The sequence below is a fragment of the Silene latifolia genome, chromosome 3, assembly GCF_048544455.1.
Source record: "Silene latifolia isolate original U9 population chromosome 3, ASM4854445v1, whole genome shotgun sequence".
Classification (NCBI taxonomy): domain Eukaryota; kingdom Viridiplantae; phylum Streptophyta; class Magnoliopsida; order Caryophyllales; family Caryophyllaceae; genus Silene; species Silene latifolia.
The window spans coordinates 140,674,504-140,692,942 of NC_133528.1; the positions used below are offsets into that span (position 1 = coordinate 140,674,504).

The window sequence follows — 18,439 nt, forward strand, 5'->3', positions numbered from 1 at the left end:
ACTTGACCTGATAAATTGGCAAACTACTCCATAAATTCTGAGTTTTAGAGCCTAATAACTGGTGACATTCATGACCGGTTTACATAGGAACTGAGAGTAGTACTCCTTGCATAGCATGTTCATCATTTCTGCACTTTTATGACATTCAATTTCTTGTCAAATGCACATATTCGGGTTTGTGGTTGGTGTCACATGCAGGGAGGTGCTTGAAAATTTCCCCTTTTCCTTATATTTTTCACCCATTTAGCTCCACTTAAGCCAAAACTTGCCTTTTTGACCCATTAGCTACATCCCAAACTGAGCTTGCCTAGTCAAGCTAGTTAGTATGTCTTTTGTGGTACAATTTTCCGTCTGCAGTTTGGCCCGTATCTTTTGTATGGAGTGGGTGTAAATAGAGGAAGGAGGAAAGAAAAAAAAAGAATGAAAAAAAAAACGTGAAAGAAAAAGAAAAAAAATTGAAAAATGAAAAAAAAAAAAAAAATTCACGTGTACAGTAAACGTGAAGAAAGAAAAGGAAGAATTGAAAAAATAAGTTTGATTTGTTTGTTGTGATTCATTTAGACGGTGTTTAAAAAAGGGAAGTTTGTGACCGTCTGACTCCTTCATTCTTATTCTATATTTTTTTGAGGAGATTGTGTTTGAGTTTAGTGAGCTGTGTGCCAAATGAAGGGCACTTGTATTTGATTTGTTTTCAGTCAGTTGAGATTCGGATGGTTTATTATGGTCCTGTTAGGAACTAGCTTGACGCTTTACCTCCACATTTCCATAATTTATTTTGCCTATTCTCGCCTGTAACCTCACTATTCCCATATTATTTTTAAGCCCTCGGCTGTGACGGACATTATTGGTTGGAGTGTGTGCATTAGTACTTGAATTGTCTTTCATCTTTGTTGCATGCATGCTATGTAGGTCGGAGTTAGGTGAGTGACTGTCTTTCCTTCTCTATTTTACATATAACATTCACCCTTTGCTTCATGAGAGAAGAGTGACCACGAGAGAGTCCGATTTTGTTGGTCTTGCAAGGTCGATAGGTTGGCTATATTTCTGAACAGCTTATAACTCGTTTGCGTATTGACTGCTTAGCTATAACTGTTAGTTTTTGTTGCATTAAACTGGTTCAAGTAGATAAGTTAAGCTAGCTCTGAGTTATCATTTCCGTTCCATTAGTTGCATTTTAGTTTACTCGAGGACGAGTAAAGGTTTGGTTTGGGGAGATTTGATACGTGCATTTTATATAGTCTTTTTAGGCTATTTTATGCACGTATTTCTACGCTATTATCGTAGTTTATGCTACGAAATGCCCCGAATATGCTACTTTGGTTTGTTTTGTCTTATTTTCAGGAATGAACCAGAAATTAGTGAAATCGAGCCTTTTACCGTCCGTTTAGCATGCATTTGGAGGAAGAGTGAATTTGGAGCGGCAATGTAGCTATTTTGAGATGCGCAAAGAAGAAAGATAGCTAGGCGAGCAAAGGAAGAACTTCAAATTACTAGTACCTACTTTGAAGAACCATATCTCGAGTTTTAGAACTGATATTCAGGTTATTCCAATTGGAGATGAAAGCTTGTCCTCTTAGCTTTCCAACGCCACCAGAATCGCCCTGTTTGCCTAAGTAACGAAGAAATGGCAGCCGTTTGAAGTTCAGTGCGCAAAGTAGGAAATTGTGCGCTGGAAAGTACTCGATCGAGTACAATTATGTTCGATCGAGTCCTTTTTCGACTCGATCGAGTAGTTGCATTTTAAGATTTACTCGATCAAGTAGATTTTCTACTCGATCGAGTGGTTTGAGCTTTATTTTACTCGATCGAGTTGTTTTAAACTACTCGATCGAGTAGTTTTTGTTATTGGGCTTGGGTCCGTGACGCATTAGGTCTAATTACGCATAGGTTTATTATAAATAAGGAGATTAGTCTTGCTAATCAAGGGGGATCTCTTATCATTATCTCGGATCATACATCTCTTAGTTTATATCTCAAACACTTTGCTACGATTTTCAATCTGCAACTTTGTAACCGTACTCTTTCCCTTTTAATTCATTCTTGTTTCTTTATTGCTTTTATTATTTCTCTATTTAGTTATCATGTCTTATGTTATTAGATTAGCAATTGCTAGTGTAGTATTCCGAGCCATGCGTAGCTAATTCCTTTAATATGTTAGGATTAGGGAAACCGTGGTAGCAATATGTTAGGATCGACATGATTAGATTAGCTTTGCGACAAGAAATGTATTAAGCAATATAATTGTGATTAGGTTGAATGAATGCATGCAGGAGACCGATTAACTAGTTACCCCCGACCTAGATCGAAAGATTGGAAGGGAAGGCTTGCTTAATTACAATAGGTGATACTTAATTAGGGCGAAAGCTAAGTTAGGGAGACCCTAGGGCGATTAGAGACCGAAAGGGTATAATCGTAGGTTTAAGGACCGAAAGGTGACGACCTCGCTCTTCTTATCAATAATTTAATCGACTCAGTTGACCCGATAGTGTAGCTGCCACGGTAGACCGATTCCTAGCATATTTCTCTCTTTTATCTGATTTACCCCTGTAGTTCTTCCTTATTTTCTCTTGTTTTGATTTCTCTTCCCTAAATCCTCGTAGTGTAGTTACCAAACAACTAAAACCCCCGAATTTGTTACATAGATGGACTAGATATTACTAATAGAACATATACCTCCCTGTGGATTCGATACTCGACTGCCTCTACTACATTTTAGTTGAGACCGTTTGGTTTTATCTTTGACAGGGTTGCGACAGCCGTGTCACTAATCCACCCTAATTAACCACTAATTTACTATATATTTGTTTTCTACCCACCCATTTCTCTCTTATCTCACACATTTCACTCTTCTCTTATCTCAAAACCTCAATAAAAAAACCCCAACAAATCCAAATAAATTAAAAACCTAAAAAATCCAAATAAATAAAAAAAACTCAAAAAATCCAAATAAATAAAAAACCCAAAAACTCCAAATAAATAAAAAAAACCCAAAAAATCCAAATAAATAAAAAACCCAAAAAATCAAAAATCCAAACAAATCAAAACCCCTCTTCCTCATACACCACCACCCCATCCGACACCACCACCCCATCCGACACCACCACTCACCATCACCACCGCACCGAGAGTAAGTTAACGTGTTTTTTTTTTCCAGATTTTGTATTAAATTTGTTGTTTGGAGTTGTTTTATTTCTATTTGTTAATATTAATCTTAAATATATTAAAGTTACTATAATTCATATTATGACATTTCAAAAATCATCTTGTTTTTTATTTTTTCAAATCTCGTCTCGTTAAAATTCGTTGTGTTACATAAATTTTTCAGTTTAGTATTTAAATTTCAATGTATATTTAGTTATTTTCTCAAATTTCAATGTTTATAACTTCAACCGCTTGTTTTATAAATTATCTAAAATTTCGTCTTGTTAAATTTCGTGTTGTTATATAAAATATTCGGATTTATTATTAAAACTTCAATGTGTATAACTTCACCGATATTATGTATAACTTCAATCAACATTATGTATAACTTCACCGACATTATGTATAATTTCACTGACATTATGTATAACTTTAATTTACATTATGTACAACTTCAATGATATTGTGTATAACTTCACCGATATTATGTATACCTTCAATCAATATTATGTATAACATCACTGATATTATGTATAACTTCACTGACAATATGTATAACACCACTGACATTATGTATAACTTCACTGACATTATGTATAACTTTAACTTACATTATGTACAACAATGACATTGTGTTAGTTTCAAATCTGAATTACATTTGGACAAAAGTTATACTATTATGGATTAAAGTTACACGATTTTGGACTAAAGTTATACAGAAAAAGACTAAAATTATAATATTATGGACTAAAGTTACACAATTTTGGACTAAAGTTATACAAAAAAGGACTAAAGTTATACTATTATGGACTAAAATTATACAAAAAAGGACTAAAGTTATACTATTATTGACTAAAGTTACACAATTTTGGACTAAAGTTATATAGAAAAGGACTAAAGTTATACTATACGTAAATTTACATGACAAGTTTTATATAAATTGTCATACTGAAATTTTAGTTTTTTTTTGTATAACTTTTGCACCAAATTATGTAACTTTAGTAAATAATTGTGCAACTTTAGTCCAAAAAAAGGAGAAATGAGTAGAATAAGAGATTGAATATTATAAACTTACAACTTTAATCCCTAGTGATATAACTTTTGTTCTAAATTTGTGCATCTTTTGTAATAACAACACTGATTCAATATTGTTTAACTTTAGTCCATACTTGTATAACTTTAATCCAAATTTGTATAACTTTTGTAATTTACAGGTAAAACTTTATTTCTTCAGAGTAAATTTTATTAAATAACTCTAGTCCATATTTGTATAACTTCTAGTCCAAATAACTCTAGTCCATAAACTTTAGTCATAATTAGTACAACTTTCATCACAAGTAGTGCAAGATGTGTAACTTTAGTCAGTCCAAGTTATGTAACTTTAATGTTTGAAGTGTATAATTGTAGTCGTAAGTAGTGTAACTTTAGTAGTAGATAGTATAACTTTAGTTGTGTTCACATATAGATCTGAAAATTCAAAATAAAAAAAAGTTAACAAATGTAAATTGTAAACAAAAATGTTCAAGTAGAAAAAATCGTAAATATCGCCAATACTAGATCTAAAATAAAAAAAACCGAAAAAAAAAATTATTTTGATTATTGCATAACTTTAGCCCAAAATATGACTTAAAATTCTCTTTTCTATTCAACATTGAAAATTGCAAAAATTATAAAAACTTGACTTAAAATTGCAAAAATTAGAGTTAATATATTCAAATTCACATTGTATAACTCCAATGCTTGTGTAATTTTAATTTATACAATGTATAACTTTAGAGGTTAATAGTATAACTTTATTTTGATTATTGTATAACTTTACCCCAAAATATAGAACTTTAAAAAAAGAGAAATAAAAAACCCAAAATACTAAAAATTAATTCTAGATTGAAAGTAGTAACACTGAAAATTGCAAAAAAAAAAAAAAAAAAAATCAACAATAATATTGCAAAAAAATACCAACAATAATATTGCAAAAAAAAAAAACCATCTAAACTTTAAAATTAGAATCTTAAAAAAAACCAACAATACCAACATTAAACCAACAATACTAGATCTGAAAAAAAAAAAAAAAATTAACCAATAAGTAAAAAAAGTAGAGTCCATTTTATTTATTATGTTGAATTTATGTAATTTTAGTACAAAGTATAGGTAAATTTAATTTTTCAAGGGTCTAACTTTAGTCGTAAATAGAATAACTTTAATCGTAAATTGTATAACTTTAGTCGTATAGCCCAATTAAATTAACAAATTATATACATAAATAAAATTATATGAAGGACTCATGACAATAACAAATTATATACATAAAGGAAAAAAGAACAAATAACAATAACAAAACCAAAAACAAAAACAAAACCAAAACAAAAAAATAAATCAGAAAAACTGAACAAAAAACAACGAAAAACTGAAGAAAAACGTCAGATCTGAGACGGAGGTGACGCGTGAATGGTGGTTGTCGTCGGTTCGGTAAGGGCGGCAGGAGGATGGTGGTGGTGTGTCGGGGTGGTGAAGGGCTGGTCGCAACGGTGGTTGGGTGGTGACGACGAGGGGTTTCTGGGTAGATCTGAGACGAGGAGGGCGGTGGTGGAGAGGAGGGTCGTGAGTGGCCGGCGGAATTTGAGGTGGTTGTGTGTCGGTGGGGGTGCTTTTATGGTTGTGGGGAGGCCGGAGAAAGGAGCAGAGGAGGAGGACGGCTAAGATCTAGGGGTGGCGATCGTGCGAGGGGGTGGCCGTCGTGCGGGGGCAGCAGGTCTAGTGCTGGGTCGGGTGTGGTGGTGGTGGTCGTCTTGTGGGTCTGGTGTGGTGGTGGTAATGGTGTTTTATTGTTTTTTGGTTTTTTTTGTTGATGAAAAAATGAGTATTTGTTTGGTTTTTGTTTTTTATTTTTTGGGGTTTTTTTGTTGGGAGAGAATGAATGAGGAGAGGGGGGGGGGGGGGAATGGTTGAAGAGGGTGAATGAATGAAATGGATAATGAGTGAGTAAGGAGATTAGAATGGGGAAGGAGTTATACAAGATTAGAAGGAGTTATACAAGATTAGGGAGGGAGATTTATGACCCTTCTTTGAGATGTAATCTCATCCCACCATTTCCTTCATCCAAGAGCCCTTATAAGGACTTAGGGACTCAATATATATGAAGAACTTACTAGAACCCTTCTCTCTCTCTCTCTCTCTCTCTCTCTCTCTCTATATATATATATATATATGGTCAAGATCCGGTGAGAACCACTAGTATAATGAGAACCATGAGAACCTTTCACAACCCTTAGATCTTATACAAATGAGCTGAGATCGTACCATTTTGTCTAACCCTCCGTCATTTAACCAAGTGACTTTTTCTCTCCAATTTATTTTTTTCTCCCATCACTAAACACAGTAAATTACTTCCTCGAAATGATTGTGTAAACTGCTTCCTCGAATATATTCGTGTTTAGTAAACTACTTCCTCAATTTGCAGAACAAAAGCTTCAATGTTCCTCTGCTTCCTTCATCAATGGAGACGCAAATGGATGAGGTTTGTTTAATTTCTCTATTAATTTCTCTATTTTTCGATTTTATGTGTTTCGAATTTGTTAGTTCGTCTACAAATTACGGTTGATAGATTGTTGATTCTAGTTTATATACATATAATTGGGATACTTAATTGAAATTAGGGTTGGGGAAAATTGAAAAATTAACTCAACTGTTTGAATTTGTTAATTGTCAACTTTTTCACATATTGAAAGTTGAAGAGCTTATGCCAAATTTCTTTGACTAATTCTTTGTTTAACCTAAACTGATATGCAGTAAATTAAGATTCATACTCCATACACAGTAAAATCTGAAAATTAGGCATTATTCTATCGTTATTTGTAATTATCATTCCTTGCTCCGTCTTATTATTATTATGAGCTAGATTTGTAGAAAGTTTGCATAGTTGTTCATTCATATTGTCAAACTCCTAGGTTGCATATCTAACTTGAAGAAACGCAAAACCTCCTCTCTTTACTCCTAGAGAAATTTAATCTGTTATTTTGTGTATGTAGTGGTTACTTTTCGTGTATCTACTGAATATTTATATGCACCTGAGCTTATTTCTAAATCCGTAGTAATAATTTTGACTTAGAGTGTTTAAAATGTACTATTTCCGTCTCGTCATTTGTTTACCTTTTATATTCATCGAGAGGGGTATTTTAATCAAACGTAAGCAAAAAATTAGGACAGGGAGTACTAAATACACGCTTAGTGGAGAGGTGATTTGAATTGGCACGACTCTCCCAAAAGCTTTTCGTTGTTAGCCGATCGCAGAATTTCAGAAGGATTGGTAAATGAAACACTCATGCTTCATCTCTTTTTTCCGCTTTCCCAACATTTGTGAAATAGTTATTTGTTAATTATATTTTTGCTTTGGCCAATTGGTCTCTATTAGTTCTGGTGTTGGCAAATGGCATTGCAACCCCTTTTCTTAATATAGAGTTATATAGGGATCTCTTATGTGCATAACTGACTGTAGCATGAGGGAACTAAGAAATAAAATCCAGATCAGACTTGAGACTATTCAAAGTAAGCAATAGATTAAGACAAACGTTAACCAAAATATCTCCTCCAATAGACAAAGGCTCACTTTAGACTATTGCCCGAAGTTTACATATTTCATGCACATACAACGTCATTTCAAACACATATAACGCCTTTTAACGCACGCATAAGAAAAGTATTAAGGAATTTGAGAAAGTGATTAATTGACATAATAAAGCAATTGTTTGAGGACGGGATTAAAACTAGGGGAATAATATCCTAAAATTTAGGACGAGAAAGGGTTTAGGGTTGGATTATATTTCTACTGCCATGATGTTAATCATTCTTTTCTTCTCCTTCTTTTCTTTTATTTTACATGCAAGCAGAATCCAACTATTTGATATCCAACATCGTCTCGCCTTGATTTCTTGTGTTTGTATAGCGACATATCGATACTGAGTATAACCATCCCAAGTAAGTTATCATTCTTGTTCGCGCACCCAATGAGTTTTCTCGTCAAACTTAACCTCGGTTTGATATGGTTATGTTTTTTGTTAACCCGATGTCTTTGTGTATGACTAATCATAGATGAAATATTGATGTAAATTAAGGACTTGGCTTAATATTGAATTTTTCTTACTGTCTCCATTGATTTTCCCTTGTGTGGTTGAATCTTTTATTTTATTGCGTGTTTACGGGATGATAATCACTATAAACAACAATTAAACACACACTTTGCTTAAGTTACTTAGATGAGAGTATGATTTGACTTGGATATTTGCACCTTGGCTAGGAATTCTTTTGCCCTATTTCAGCGTTGTTTTCTCCTTCATGCATGTACAAGGCTGTTTAATGCACGTATATTGCTTTTTCATGCATGTACAAAGTTGTTTAATGCACATATATTGATTTTTCATGCATGTATAAGGTTGTTTAATGCACATATATCGCTTTTTCACGCATGTACAAGGTTGTTTTATTTTGGGGTATGTGTATCCTAAAATTTAGGACGGTCCGCCTAATCAAACCCTAAACTCTTTCCCTTATTATAATTCGAACGACCGCAAAACTAAAAGACACTCTATTGGGGCAGTGTAATGAGTATAAAACTAGAGAATGCACATATGTTGCATTTTCATGCATGTACAAGGTTGTTTAATGCACATATATTATTTTTTCATGCATGTACAAGGTTATTTAATTTTAGGGGACGGGTATCCTAAAATTTAGGATGGGAAAAGGTTTAGGGTCGGATTAGGTGGATTCGCTTAATCCAGCCCTAAACGTTTTCCCTTATTTTGGGAACGAGATCAAAACTAGGGGAGTAGGGTCCTAAAATTTAGAATGGGAATGTAGCAGATCCGCTTAATGCAACTCTAACCTTTTCCCTTATTATAATCGAACGGCCGCAAGACCAAAAGACACCCTAGAGGGGCAGAGTGAACCCTTTTTACAGGGACGCGTATAAAATTAAGGAATGCACGTTTAATGTTTTTTTCATGCATGTACAAGGTTGTTTAATGCATATATATTGCTTTTTCATGCATGTATATGGTTGATTAATTTTCGGGGACGGGTATCCTAAAATTTTCAGTTTATAATATCTTTGATATAGTCATTACCGTTTCTACATTGCACAGATTTACATTTTACTTATTTCGAGAGCCAATTAGCTTAAATGGCAGAGCATTGTGCGATACACAAGATGTGAGTTCGACTCCCATATTGGCTATAAAATATTAGTGTTTCTTTTAAATTTAGATTGCTAGAGACATGACTTTGTAAATTATAATCCTATTTCAAATAAGGCATGCATGTATGGTCATAGTTTCTACATATAAACTCGCTTTTGAATTTCTGATAACTGTAAACTTATTGCACTCCCTAAGCTTTTTATTCCACGGACGAGTCTAATTATGGCATGCTCTACTTTGCCCAAGCATGATTACAACCCCCTTAATCTTAATTGTATAGTATTGTTAATCATGCATGAGATTTGTTATTTAATAGGCTATATGGGATTCGAACCCATACCTTTGTGCAAAATGTGCACATCGCTCTTCCTTTGAGCTAATAGCCGTTAATATACGATAAACAAAGATGAAATGAGGGGTATACGTAACACAATTGCTCCAAAGTGATAAATCAAAACATATTATAGAATTTTAAGAGAGCCAAACACAAACACGTGATATATATATATATAAAAAAAAATCTCCAACATCTAATAGCTAAAATTGATATAGAGATCTTGGTACTCTGAAGTAGTAGGAAGAACTTTACTAGAGCAGGTTTCTTCAGATTGTTCATTATGTCTTCTCCAATCTGAAACTAGAAGACATATGTTAGTTTAAGAACACAGAGACGAGGTTTCGCTAGTTCAACATTGATTGAGATGACAGTGAGATTGTAGCTCAACTCGATATTGGACACTCATGGTAGGTAACTGTGATCAAGCGCTTGACACGATATTTGAAATTCCCTTGTATCCCTCAATTGGTAGACATGATATGCAGGAGATATTAGAGGTGATATGTGGGAGGATATATCCTTCTGTAAACTGTAAAGTGTCAATAACTTTTACTAATTGTTGTTTTGATTTTGACACTACAACAGAGTATATCTTTAGTGACGTTAAATTTGGGTTTTAGGGAGCAAGGCCAAAGTTGCTTGGACTGAAACTGTCTAACCTAGGTAGTTGGGTGAGAGCCTCATCAAATTTAGTGTCTATGTAAAGTCATAAAAGACACGTATAGCTTAACTAAAATGTATCCTAAGCTACACGATCCAAGGTAGATGCTTGGAAGTACCTGAACTTCGGCGGTCAACACATTACTGTTGTATATAATGAACATGTCCAGAAGCCTAATTGATAGAGAGTACATTCGTCATCATACCTTTGCATGGTACACGTATACTACCTCACTAGGAAATGATGAACTGATTCTCCTGTTAATGTCTGCTTCTGCATTCATATTCTTTGCTTTTTAATCTCTGTGATCAGTAAATGCTCAAGTACTGTAATAAACAATGAAGAGATTTCTGTCAAAATAATAATAAGGAGAAGATACATTTTACAGCCAGTATCATTAAGCCGCCAATTCAGAGATGTTGAGAGTTACCTCATGCCTCTATTTATTGTAGCGGCCCCGTTCTTTGGCTAGCTTGTTATCCGAGCTACTTACCTCTATTGTTATTACTACACTATTTTTTCAGTACCAAAAGAAGATATTCAAACTTTAATGTAGTAGTAACTAGTAAGTTGATAATTACTGTTTAATCAGTGCAAAATTGTTTACTACCGTTTCACTAGTTTCACATTTTAAGACAAATTACTTAGCAATAGGTCTTGCACAAGATCGTCTTAAGTTAAGACGTCTTAAGTTACTCAAGATCGTCTTAAGTTAATTCGTCTTAAATCATTTAATTTTCAAATCAGTGCCAACACACTCAGAACATCGAACATTCAAACCAGTATAGCAATAACAAGATTTGTATTGAAGAAAGGGTCCTCTTACCTTCAATCTTTACACCTTCAAGAGTCGTGTCTACAAAAAAGTCTTTACTATTATAATTGACATTAGGCTGAGAAGTTTCATTTTCGGGAACTTGAAGAAAGTTGGTTGGTGGTCGTGGGGTCTGAGCAGGTGTAATATCATCACCAACAGTTTGGACATTTACCTTACGGGGTCATTTTGTCACCATTGAAAGCGGTGTGAAACATCTGAATCAAATAAACCAGTAACGTACACAAAACCATCAGCCTATATGCAGAGAAATGTCAAGACTATCTAATACCTACATATAGACTCAGCAACATGTTCAGATTAATCGAAACACAAAGGGATAATTCATGCTTTAATCGAAACACAAAGGGATAATTCATGTTGGAAACACTTTCCGCAGCCACCCGTGTCAACAAACTTCTAAAGTTCTAATCCAGGAAAATATGAAGGAGCAAAAGGGTACAACTAGAGTATTAGGTAACTGTCCAATTTAGTTGCTTCATTTTCTGGATACAAGATGTTCATCTCTTGTGATTTGGTTTGAGTACATGACGAAAAGCTTCAAATTTCTACAAACATCACACCAAAATTGACCAATAATTAAACGCTTAACAACAAACAAGTATCTCTCACCACTAACACAATCAAATAATGAGGAATCAATATCTAAGAATATTAATAATAAAACTTAAAAAAAAATCATATGAACATTAATCATTGATAATCACTGCCCAACATAACCATCCACGTTTTCCCTAAAACACACAATTACCCAATTCAAAAAATTAAACTTTTAACCCTAAAACAACATTGTCATCTCAATTATTAAGTATGTAAAATGAAGTACTTAATAAGATACAACCCTAATCAACTAATTTGAATCATAAAAATCATAAAAACTGAGGAATAAGAAAGAAATGGGGGAATTGAGGAATTACCTAAATTTTAATCTACTCGAAATCGGAAAAATCGATGATGAAATCATCGAGAACAACGAAGGAAGCAAAACTGAATTCGGATGTGCGGACTAATTTGGTCGAAATCACAGTAATGGTACTCGAAATCATATAGAATACGAGTTATCGTTGAAGAAGAAGTGTGATGAAGAAGGAGAAAGTAGGGGTAAAACGTATAATGAAAGAAAATTGAGGGTGACAGGTTCGAAAATAAAGTTTAATCTCACCCTTTATTTGTATAAGATCTAAGGGTTGTGAGAGGTTCTCACAGTTCTCATTATCTTAAGAGTTCTCATAGGATCCCGAATCTATATATATATATATATATATATATATATATATATATATATATATATATATATATATATATATATATATATATATATATATATATATATATATATATATATATATATATACTTGTTTTCCCTTCTTTTTTATTATTATAAAGAGAAAGTTAGTCATTATAGTGAATTGCCTTTAAGTGTAAAGAGTATCGTACTCTCGGAGGACACAAGCATTTTTCTGGTGATATTGTCTCTGAATTCAAGAGGATGGGGTAACAAAAAATATAAATAATTAAACTTTAATTCAAAGAACCACCATAATCCAAATACAACTTATAACGCCAGATAATAATTAAAGACTTTATTATTAGAATCTAATGAAGTATTAGGATACTCTTCATGTATTTTGGTATAAATAAAGTCGTACATCGGTCTTCATCATCAGCCGGGCACCGCAGGTGGAATGACCTCTTTCTCCCATGACATAGGCACGGTGGCAAGAATGTGATGCCTCCTGTAATGTCTTAGCAGATGATGATCAAGAAAGTTGTAACCCATAGATAAGGGCTCTTTTATCTAGCATCCGAATATAAGTCCTCTTTCTACGCATCGTCCCCCGCAAATCTAGCCCCTAATTTTCTTGCCTTGCGAAAACAATCATGACAGTTGGCTTTGTCAAACTCGATAAAAGCGAAGCCTATAAAACCTTGCTTGTTTGTAGACACAAGGTACAGTTTTTTAACCGCAGTGAAACCGGAGTCATGAAACATTTGCGTGAACCACCCAAAATCAGGGTTTAAACCCTTTCCATTCTCATCATAATGAATGAACCAAGAGATTATGGAGAATGCAAGTAAAAGGCCGTGCCTAACGAGAACATTTGCGTCAACCACCCAAAATCAGGGTTTAAACCATATTTTATTTGGAGAGAAATTTAGAGAGAAATTAAAGAGTAAATGTTTGATAATTTAGATTTTGACCTAAAACATTATGAAGCCATATTTATAGAATTATTTTGGTCAAATTGAATATTATTGGTCAAATTGAATATTTATTAAAGTTCTGATAAAGTTTTGCATGTAGTTGTCAAACTGAGAAATCTAATCAAATAGTGACAGCGGTTGAATTGAAAAACCGTTCTTTCATAATAGAAAATGATAACGGCTACAAGAAACTCGTAGCTATAACATAACAACGGGTACCACAAACCGTTACTAGTGTTAATTTAGTAACGGTTTTCGAAATGCCGTTTTCTTAAACTGGTAGCGGTTGTCTAACAATCGTTGATAAGAATGATTCTATAAAGAGTTTTTGGAAACCGTTAAACGTTTTTTATAACGGTTTGTTAAGCAGCCGTTGTCACATTATAATAACAACGGTTTTCAAGGGAAACCATTATTCTTATTAGCGCGGTCTAGGTTTCCGCCAATATTTGGAAAACGGTAATCTTAGTGTCGTTATTATATGCATTAAACCGTTGTGATATGCTCGTTATTGATGGTCGGATTTGGCGTAGTATGAAGGCATATTTTTTATATGTAATAAATGTGTCTAATTTTCGTTGTAATGTAACCATGTAACTAGAGTATGGATGATTATCTAAATGCAGATGTTGTTGGTTATCTCATGAATGTTTTCACTTTTTTGCTTGGTGTTGTGGGATTTATCTGTATGAACCCCTTTATTTTCAAGGATTATAACGAATTTAATGACGACGATCAGTAGTCATAAAATTAAAATACATAAACAAAATAAAAGATTCAGAAATAACCTTCGGTCCTAGCAAAAATGGCCTAAGAACAATATCAAAATAGATATTCGCCTATTGGTTGCACCCAAGACGATATGAGATATGCCCTTTGATAATGCTAGAATCGATCCAAATTTTCTGTAAAATTTAGGTTGTTTTTGTGTTTTTCGTAGAGATGAGAGGCAAGGATTTCGGTTAGAATGAATTAGGGTTCCAAAAAAGCTCTCCCTTTTTCTTCTTATAAAAACCGAAAATGGGAGTGAATAAGGGAGATATATCTATTCCCTAATTCGGCCCATATCACCGAAATAAGGAGTATAATCTCCTTATTTTTGGTTATTCCAAAAATGTATAAAATGTGTTAAATTGTCATCTAGTGAGGATCGAACTCATGACCTCTTGGTTTGAGTACCCTCAGTATTACCACTATGACACATTCATCTTATTGATATTAAATATAACTGATTACATTTAATTACGAATTAACAGATTAATTCGTCCAAGCTTACATTACATACATTTAATTAAATATAACTTATTATATTGAATTTACGAATTGACAGTTAATTCGTCTAAACTAATATTATTTAATCTTCATTAAATAATTGTCTCATCAACACATTGACTAACTGTTTAGTCATATTAGGCATCAATGTGATCATATTTCTATAACCACATCTCTCAAACACATCCTATAAGTGTGACCTTTAGGGACCAGTTGATCACCGCCATCTGTATGATAATAACGTCAAACTTTCTAGCAAGCCAACCGTTATTAGGTAAACGTTAATCAACTGATTAAATATACAAATTATACCCTTATGAACCTGTAAGAGATTTACAAATGTTATCACACTAATTTGTGGAGGACACAAGCTCCAACAAACTCCCACTTGTCCTCACAAGTGTATGTGCGATAACCGATTCTCATATCCTAAAATTTCTCCCACTCAATGTAAAACAATTTGCAAATCCGCATTCACAAAGGTCGTATTTTACAAGCGATCAATATCAAGAGTGGTTTCCCCGACTAGAGAGTAACTTAACTGATAAACGAATCAACATTCGAGAATGGCCATGTATTTCAGTTACAACTCCTCGAGTGGCCCTGAGAAATAACTATACCTGGTAAGGGTTGGATATTTTCCTCAACTCAAAACCTGCAGATGTAAGCACAGTATGAAATGACCCAGAAAAAATCTACTTAGCCTCCAGTTACGGCAGACCGTGAGAAAGAAACCAAAGTCACCCAAAAACTGCCTTAATCTCAAGAGACAGTCGATAGTCAAAAGAATCGACTCTAGGAACACAATGGACGTCCTATCCACGACCTGACACCGAATGTTTTTAAACATTTATGACTCCATGACGTTGTCACAAAAAGTTGTCCTACGAGGTATCGTTATAATCTCGCATCTGTGATCGATCAGTCAACCGTTTGACTTATGGGTCGTTGAACCCACCATCAATCGACTGCACAATATAATAGCCGGAGTTATCAGCTCACATTGGCGATTACGGACCAAAACAAATATAATGTAATTCAGTTCACTTTGTGGCGTTCAATGTTGTCAGTACAATCCACATGAAAAACAAAATATTATAATAAAACGATGAAGTTATAAATAGTATATGAAAAAGATAATGTATCAAATCCATAATCAAGTACTACAACTCCGGAACACGTTTGATTCCCATGGAAATAATGTGCCCTACATGCTTATCATAATTCAACGGTTTAGTGAGAGGATCCGCGATGTTATCATCCGTCGCAATCTTGTCTATCACTATCTCTTCTTGCTCCACGTAATCACAGATTAGGTGAGCTTTCCGATGTACATGTCTAGATTTGTTACTAGACTTTGGCTCCTTAGCCTGGAAGATGGCACCTCTATTGTCACAATAGATGGTGATCGGGTCATTCAAACTAGGAACTACCGTAAGTCCTTGTAAGAATTGACGTATCCATATCACTTCCTTTGCTGCCTCCGAAGCGGCATAGTACTTGGATTCAGTAGTAGAATCTGCTACAACACTCTGTTTGGAGCTCTTCCAGCTGACCGCATCACCATTAAGAGTGAAGACGAACCCGGGCTGAGATTTTGAGTCATCTCGATCCGTTTGGAAGCTAGCATCTGCGTAACCGATTGCGCATAGCTTAGTATCGCCTCCATAAGTCAATACCCAATCCTTAGTCCTCCGTAGGTACTTGAGGATGTTTTTGACAGCTATCCAGTGTGTGTCACCTGGAGTCTTTTGGTACCGACTCGTCATACTCAATGCATATGCCACGTCTGGACGTGTGCATATCATGGCATACATGATCGATCCTATTGCAGATGCATAAGGAACACGACTCATGCGCTCAATCCCTTCAGGCGTCGTGGGTGACTGAGACTTGCTCACCTGCATCCCAGTCGTCATTGGAAGGTTCCCCTTCTTGGAGTTTGTCATGCTAAACTTCTCAAGAATCTTATCCAAATAAGACTCCTGACTAAGTGATAACGTCCGTCGTGATCTATCTCGGTAGATACGGATTCCCAAAATACGCTGTGCCTCACCCAGATCTTTCATCTGGAAATGGTTCTTCAACCATCCTTTAACCGAAGATAGGAGAGGAATGTCATTCCCAATCAAGAGTATGTCATCGACATACAATATCAAGAATACAATCTTGCTCCCACTCGACTTGATATATAAGCATGGTTCCTCGACCGATCGAGTGAAACCATACTCTTTTATCACTTGGTCGAAACGATGATTCCAACTCCGAGAAGCTTGCTTAAGTCCATAAATGGAATGCTTAAGCTTGCATACTTTTTTAGGATGCTCAGGATCTATGAAACCTTCGGGTTGCACCATGTACAACTCTTCCTCCAAATAACCGTTTAAGAAAGCGGTTTTCACATCCATTTGCCAAATTTCATAATCATGAAAAGCGGCAATCGCTAAGATTATCCGAATGGAACGTAGCATGACTACAGGTGCAAAAATCTCATCATAATGCAATCCGTGCACTTGAGTGAAACCTTTTGCCACAAGTCGTGCCTTATAGGTATCTGGTTCCGCGTCTACAGAACGCTTTATCTTGTAAAGCCATTTGCACTATAGAGGTTTTACCTTAGTAGGTAAATCAACTAGATCCCATACGTCATTCTCATATATGGAGTCCATCTCGGATTGCATGGCTTCGAGCCATAACTTTGAGTCGGAACAGGTCATAGCACCTTTATAGGTAGCGGGTTCATTACTCTCTAGGAGTAAAACGTCATTCTCCTCGACCATACCAATGTATCTGTCCGGAGGATGAGAGACTCTACCCGACCTCCTAGGTTCCTCAGGAATATCAACCGTATCATCAGTTGGAGGAACAAATTCCTCCATACGTTCCTCGGTTGTTGGTTCTGGAATCTTCGACAGCTCGAAGGTTCTATTACTCGTCTTGTTCTCGAGAAATTCTTTCTCCAAGAACGTCGCACTAGCCGCAACAAAAACTCGATGTTCGGTAGGCGAATAGAAGTAATGACCAAATGTTCCTTTTGGATAATCTATAAAGTATGTCTTGACCGATCGCGGGCCGAGCTTATCCTCGTGTCTCCACTTGACATAAGCCTCGCAACCCCAAACCCGAATAAAGGACAAGTTAGGGACCGTTCCCTTCCACATTTCATATGGAGTCTTGTCGACAGCTTTAGTCGGACTTCGGTTAAGTATAAGAGCAGCTGACAAAAGAGCATAACCCCATAATGAATCAGGCACTACCGTGTGACTCATCATGGATCGAACCATATCAAGTAAGGTTCGATTTCTCCATTCGGACACACCATTCAATTGAGGTGTTCCAGGTGGAGTTAAATGTAAAACGATTCCACAGTCTTTAAGGTGTTGATCAAACTCATTTGAAAGATATTCGCCACCCCGATCTGAACGGAGTGATTTAACCTTTCTACCCAGTTGGTTCTATACCCTCATCTGGTATTCCTTGAATTTCTCAAAGGACTCACTTTTATGCTTCATTAAGTAGACATATCCGTATCTACTCAAATCGTCCGTGAAAGTGATAAAATATCTATAGCCATCTCTAGCGGTAATTGACATAGGTCCACAAACATCAGTATGTATGAGTCCTAATAGGTCACTAGCGCGCATTCCAACACCTTTGAAGGAAATTCGAGTCATGTTGCCAATGAGACATGATTCACACGTGCCATATGTAGAAAAATCGAATGCGGGAATAGTCCCATCATCGACGAGTTTCTTCACGCGTTTCTCATTTATGTGTCCCATTCGACAATGCCATAG

General features: G+C 35.1%; 1 protein-coding gene across 1 annotated transcript in view; it reads left to right on the forward strand.

Annotated features, from left to right (window-relative positions):
- The first annotated feature begins 2,807 nt into the window (after positions 1–2,807).
- LOC141648186 (phosphoglycerate mutase-like protein 1) overlaps positions 2,808–18,439 on the forward strand; it is a 122,237-nt gene continuing 106,605 nt past the window's right edge. Inside the window, exon 1 of the mRNA XM_074456681.1 lies at positions 2,808–2,813. The gene's annotated coding sequence lies outside the window, so the exon portion shown is untranslated. The remainder of the gene's footprint in view (positions 2,814–18,439) is intronic.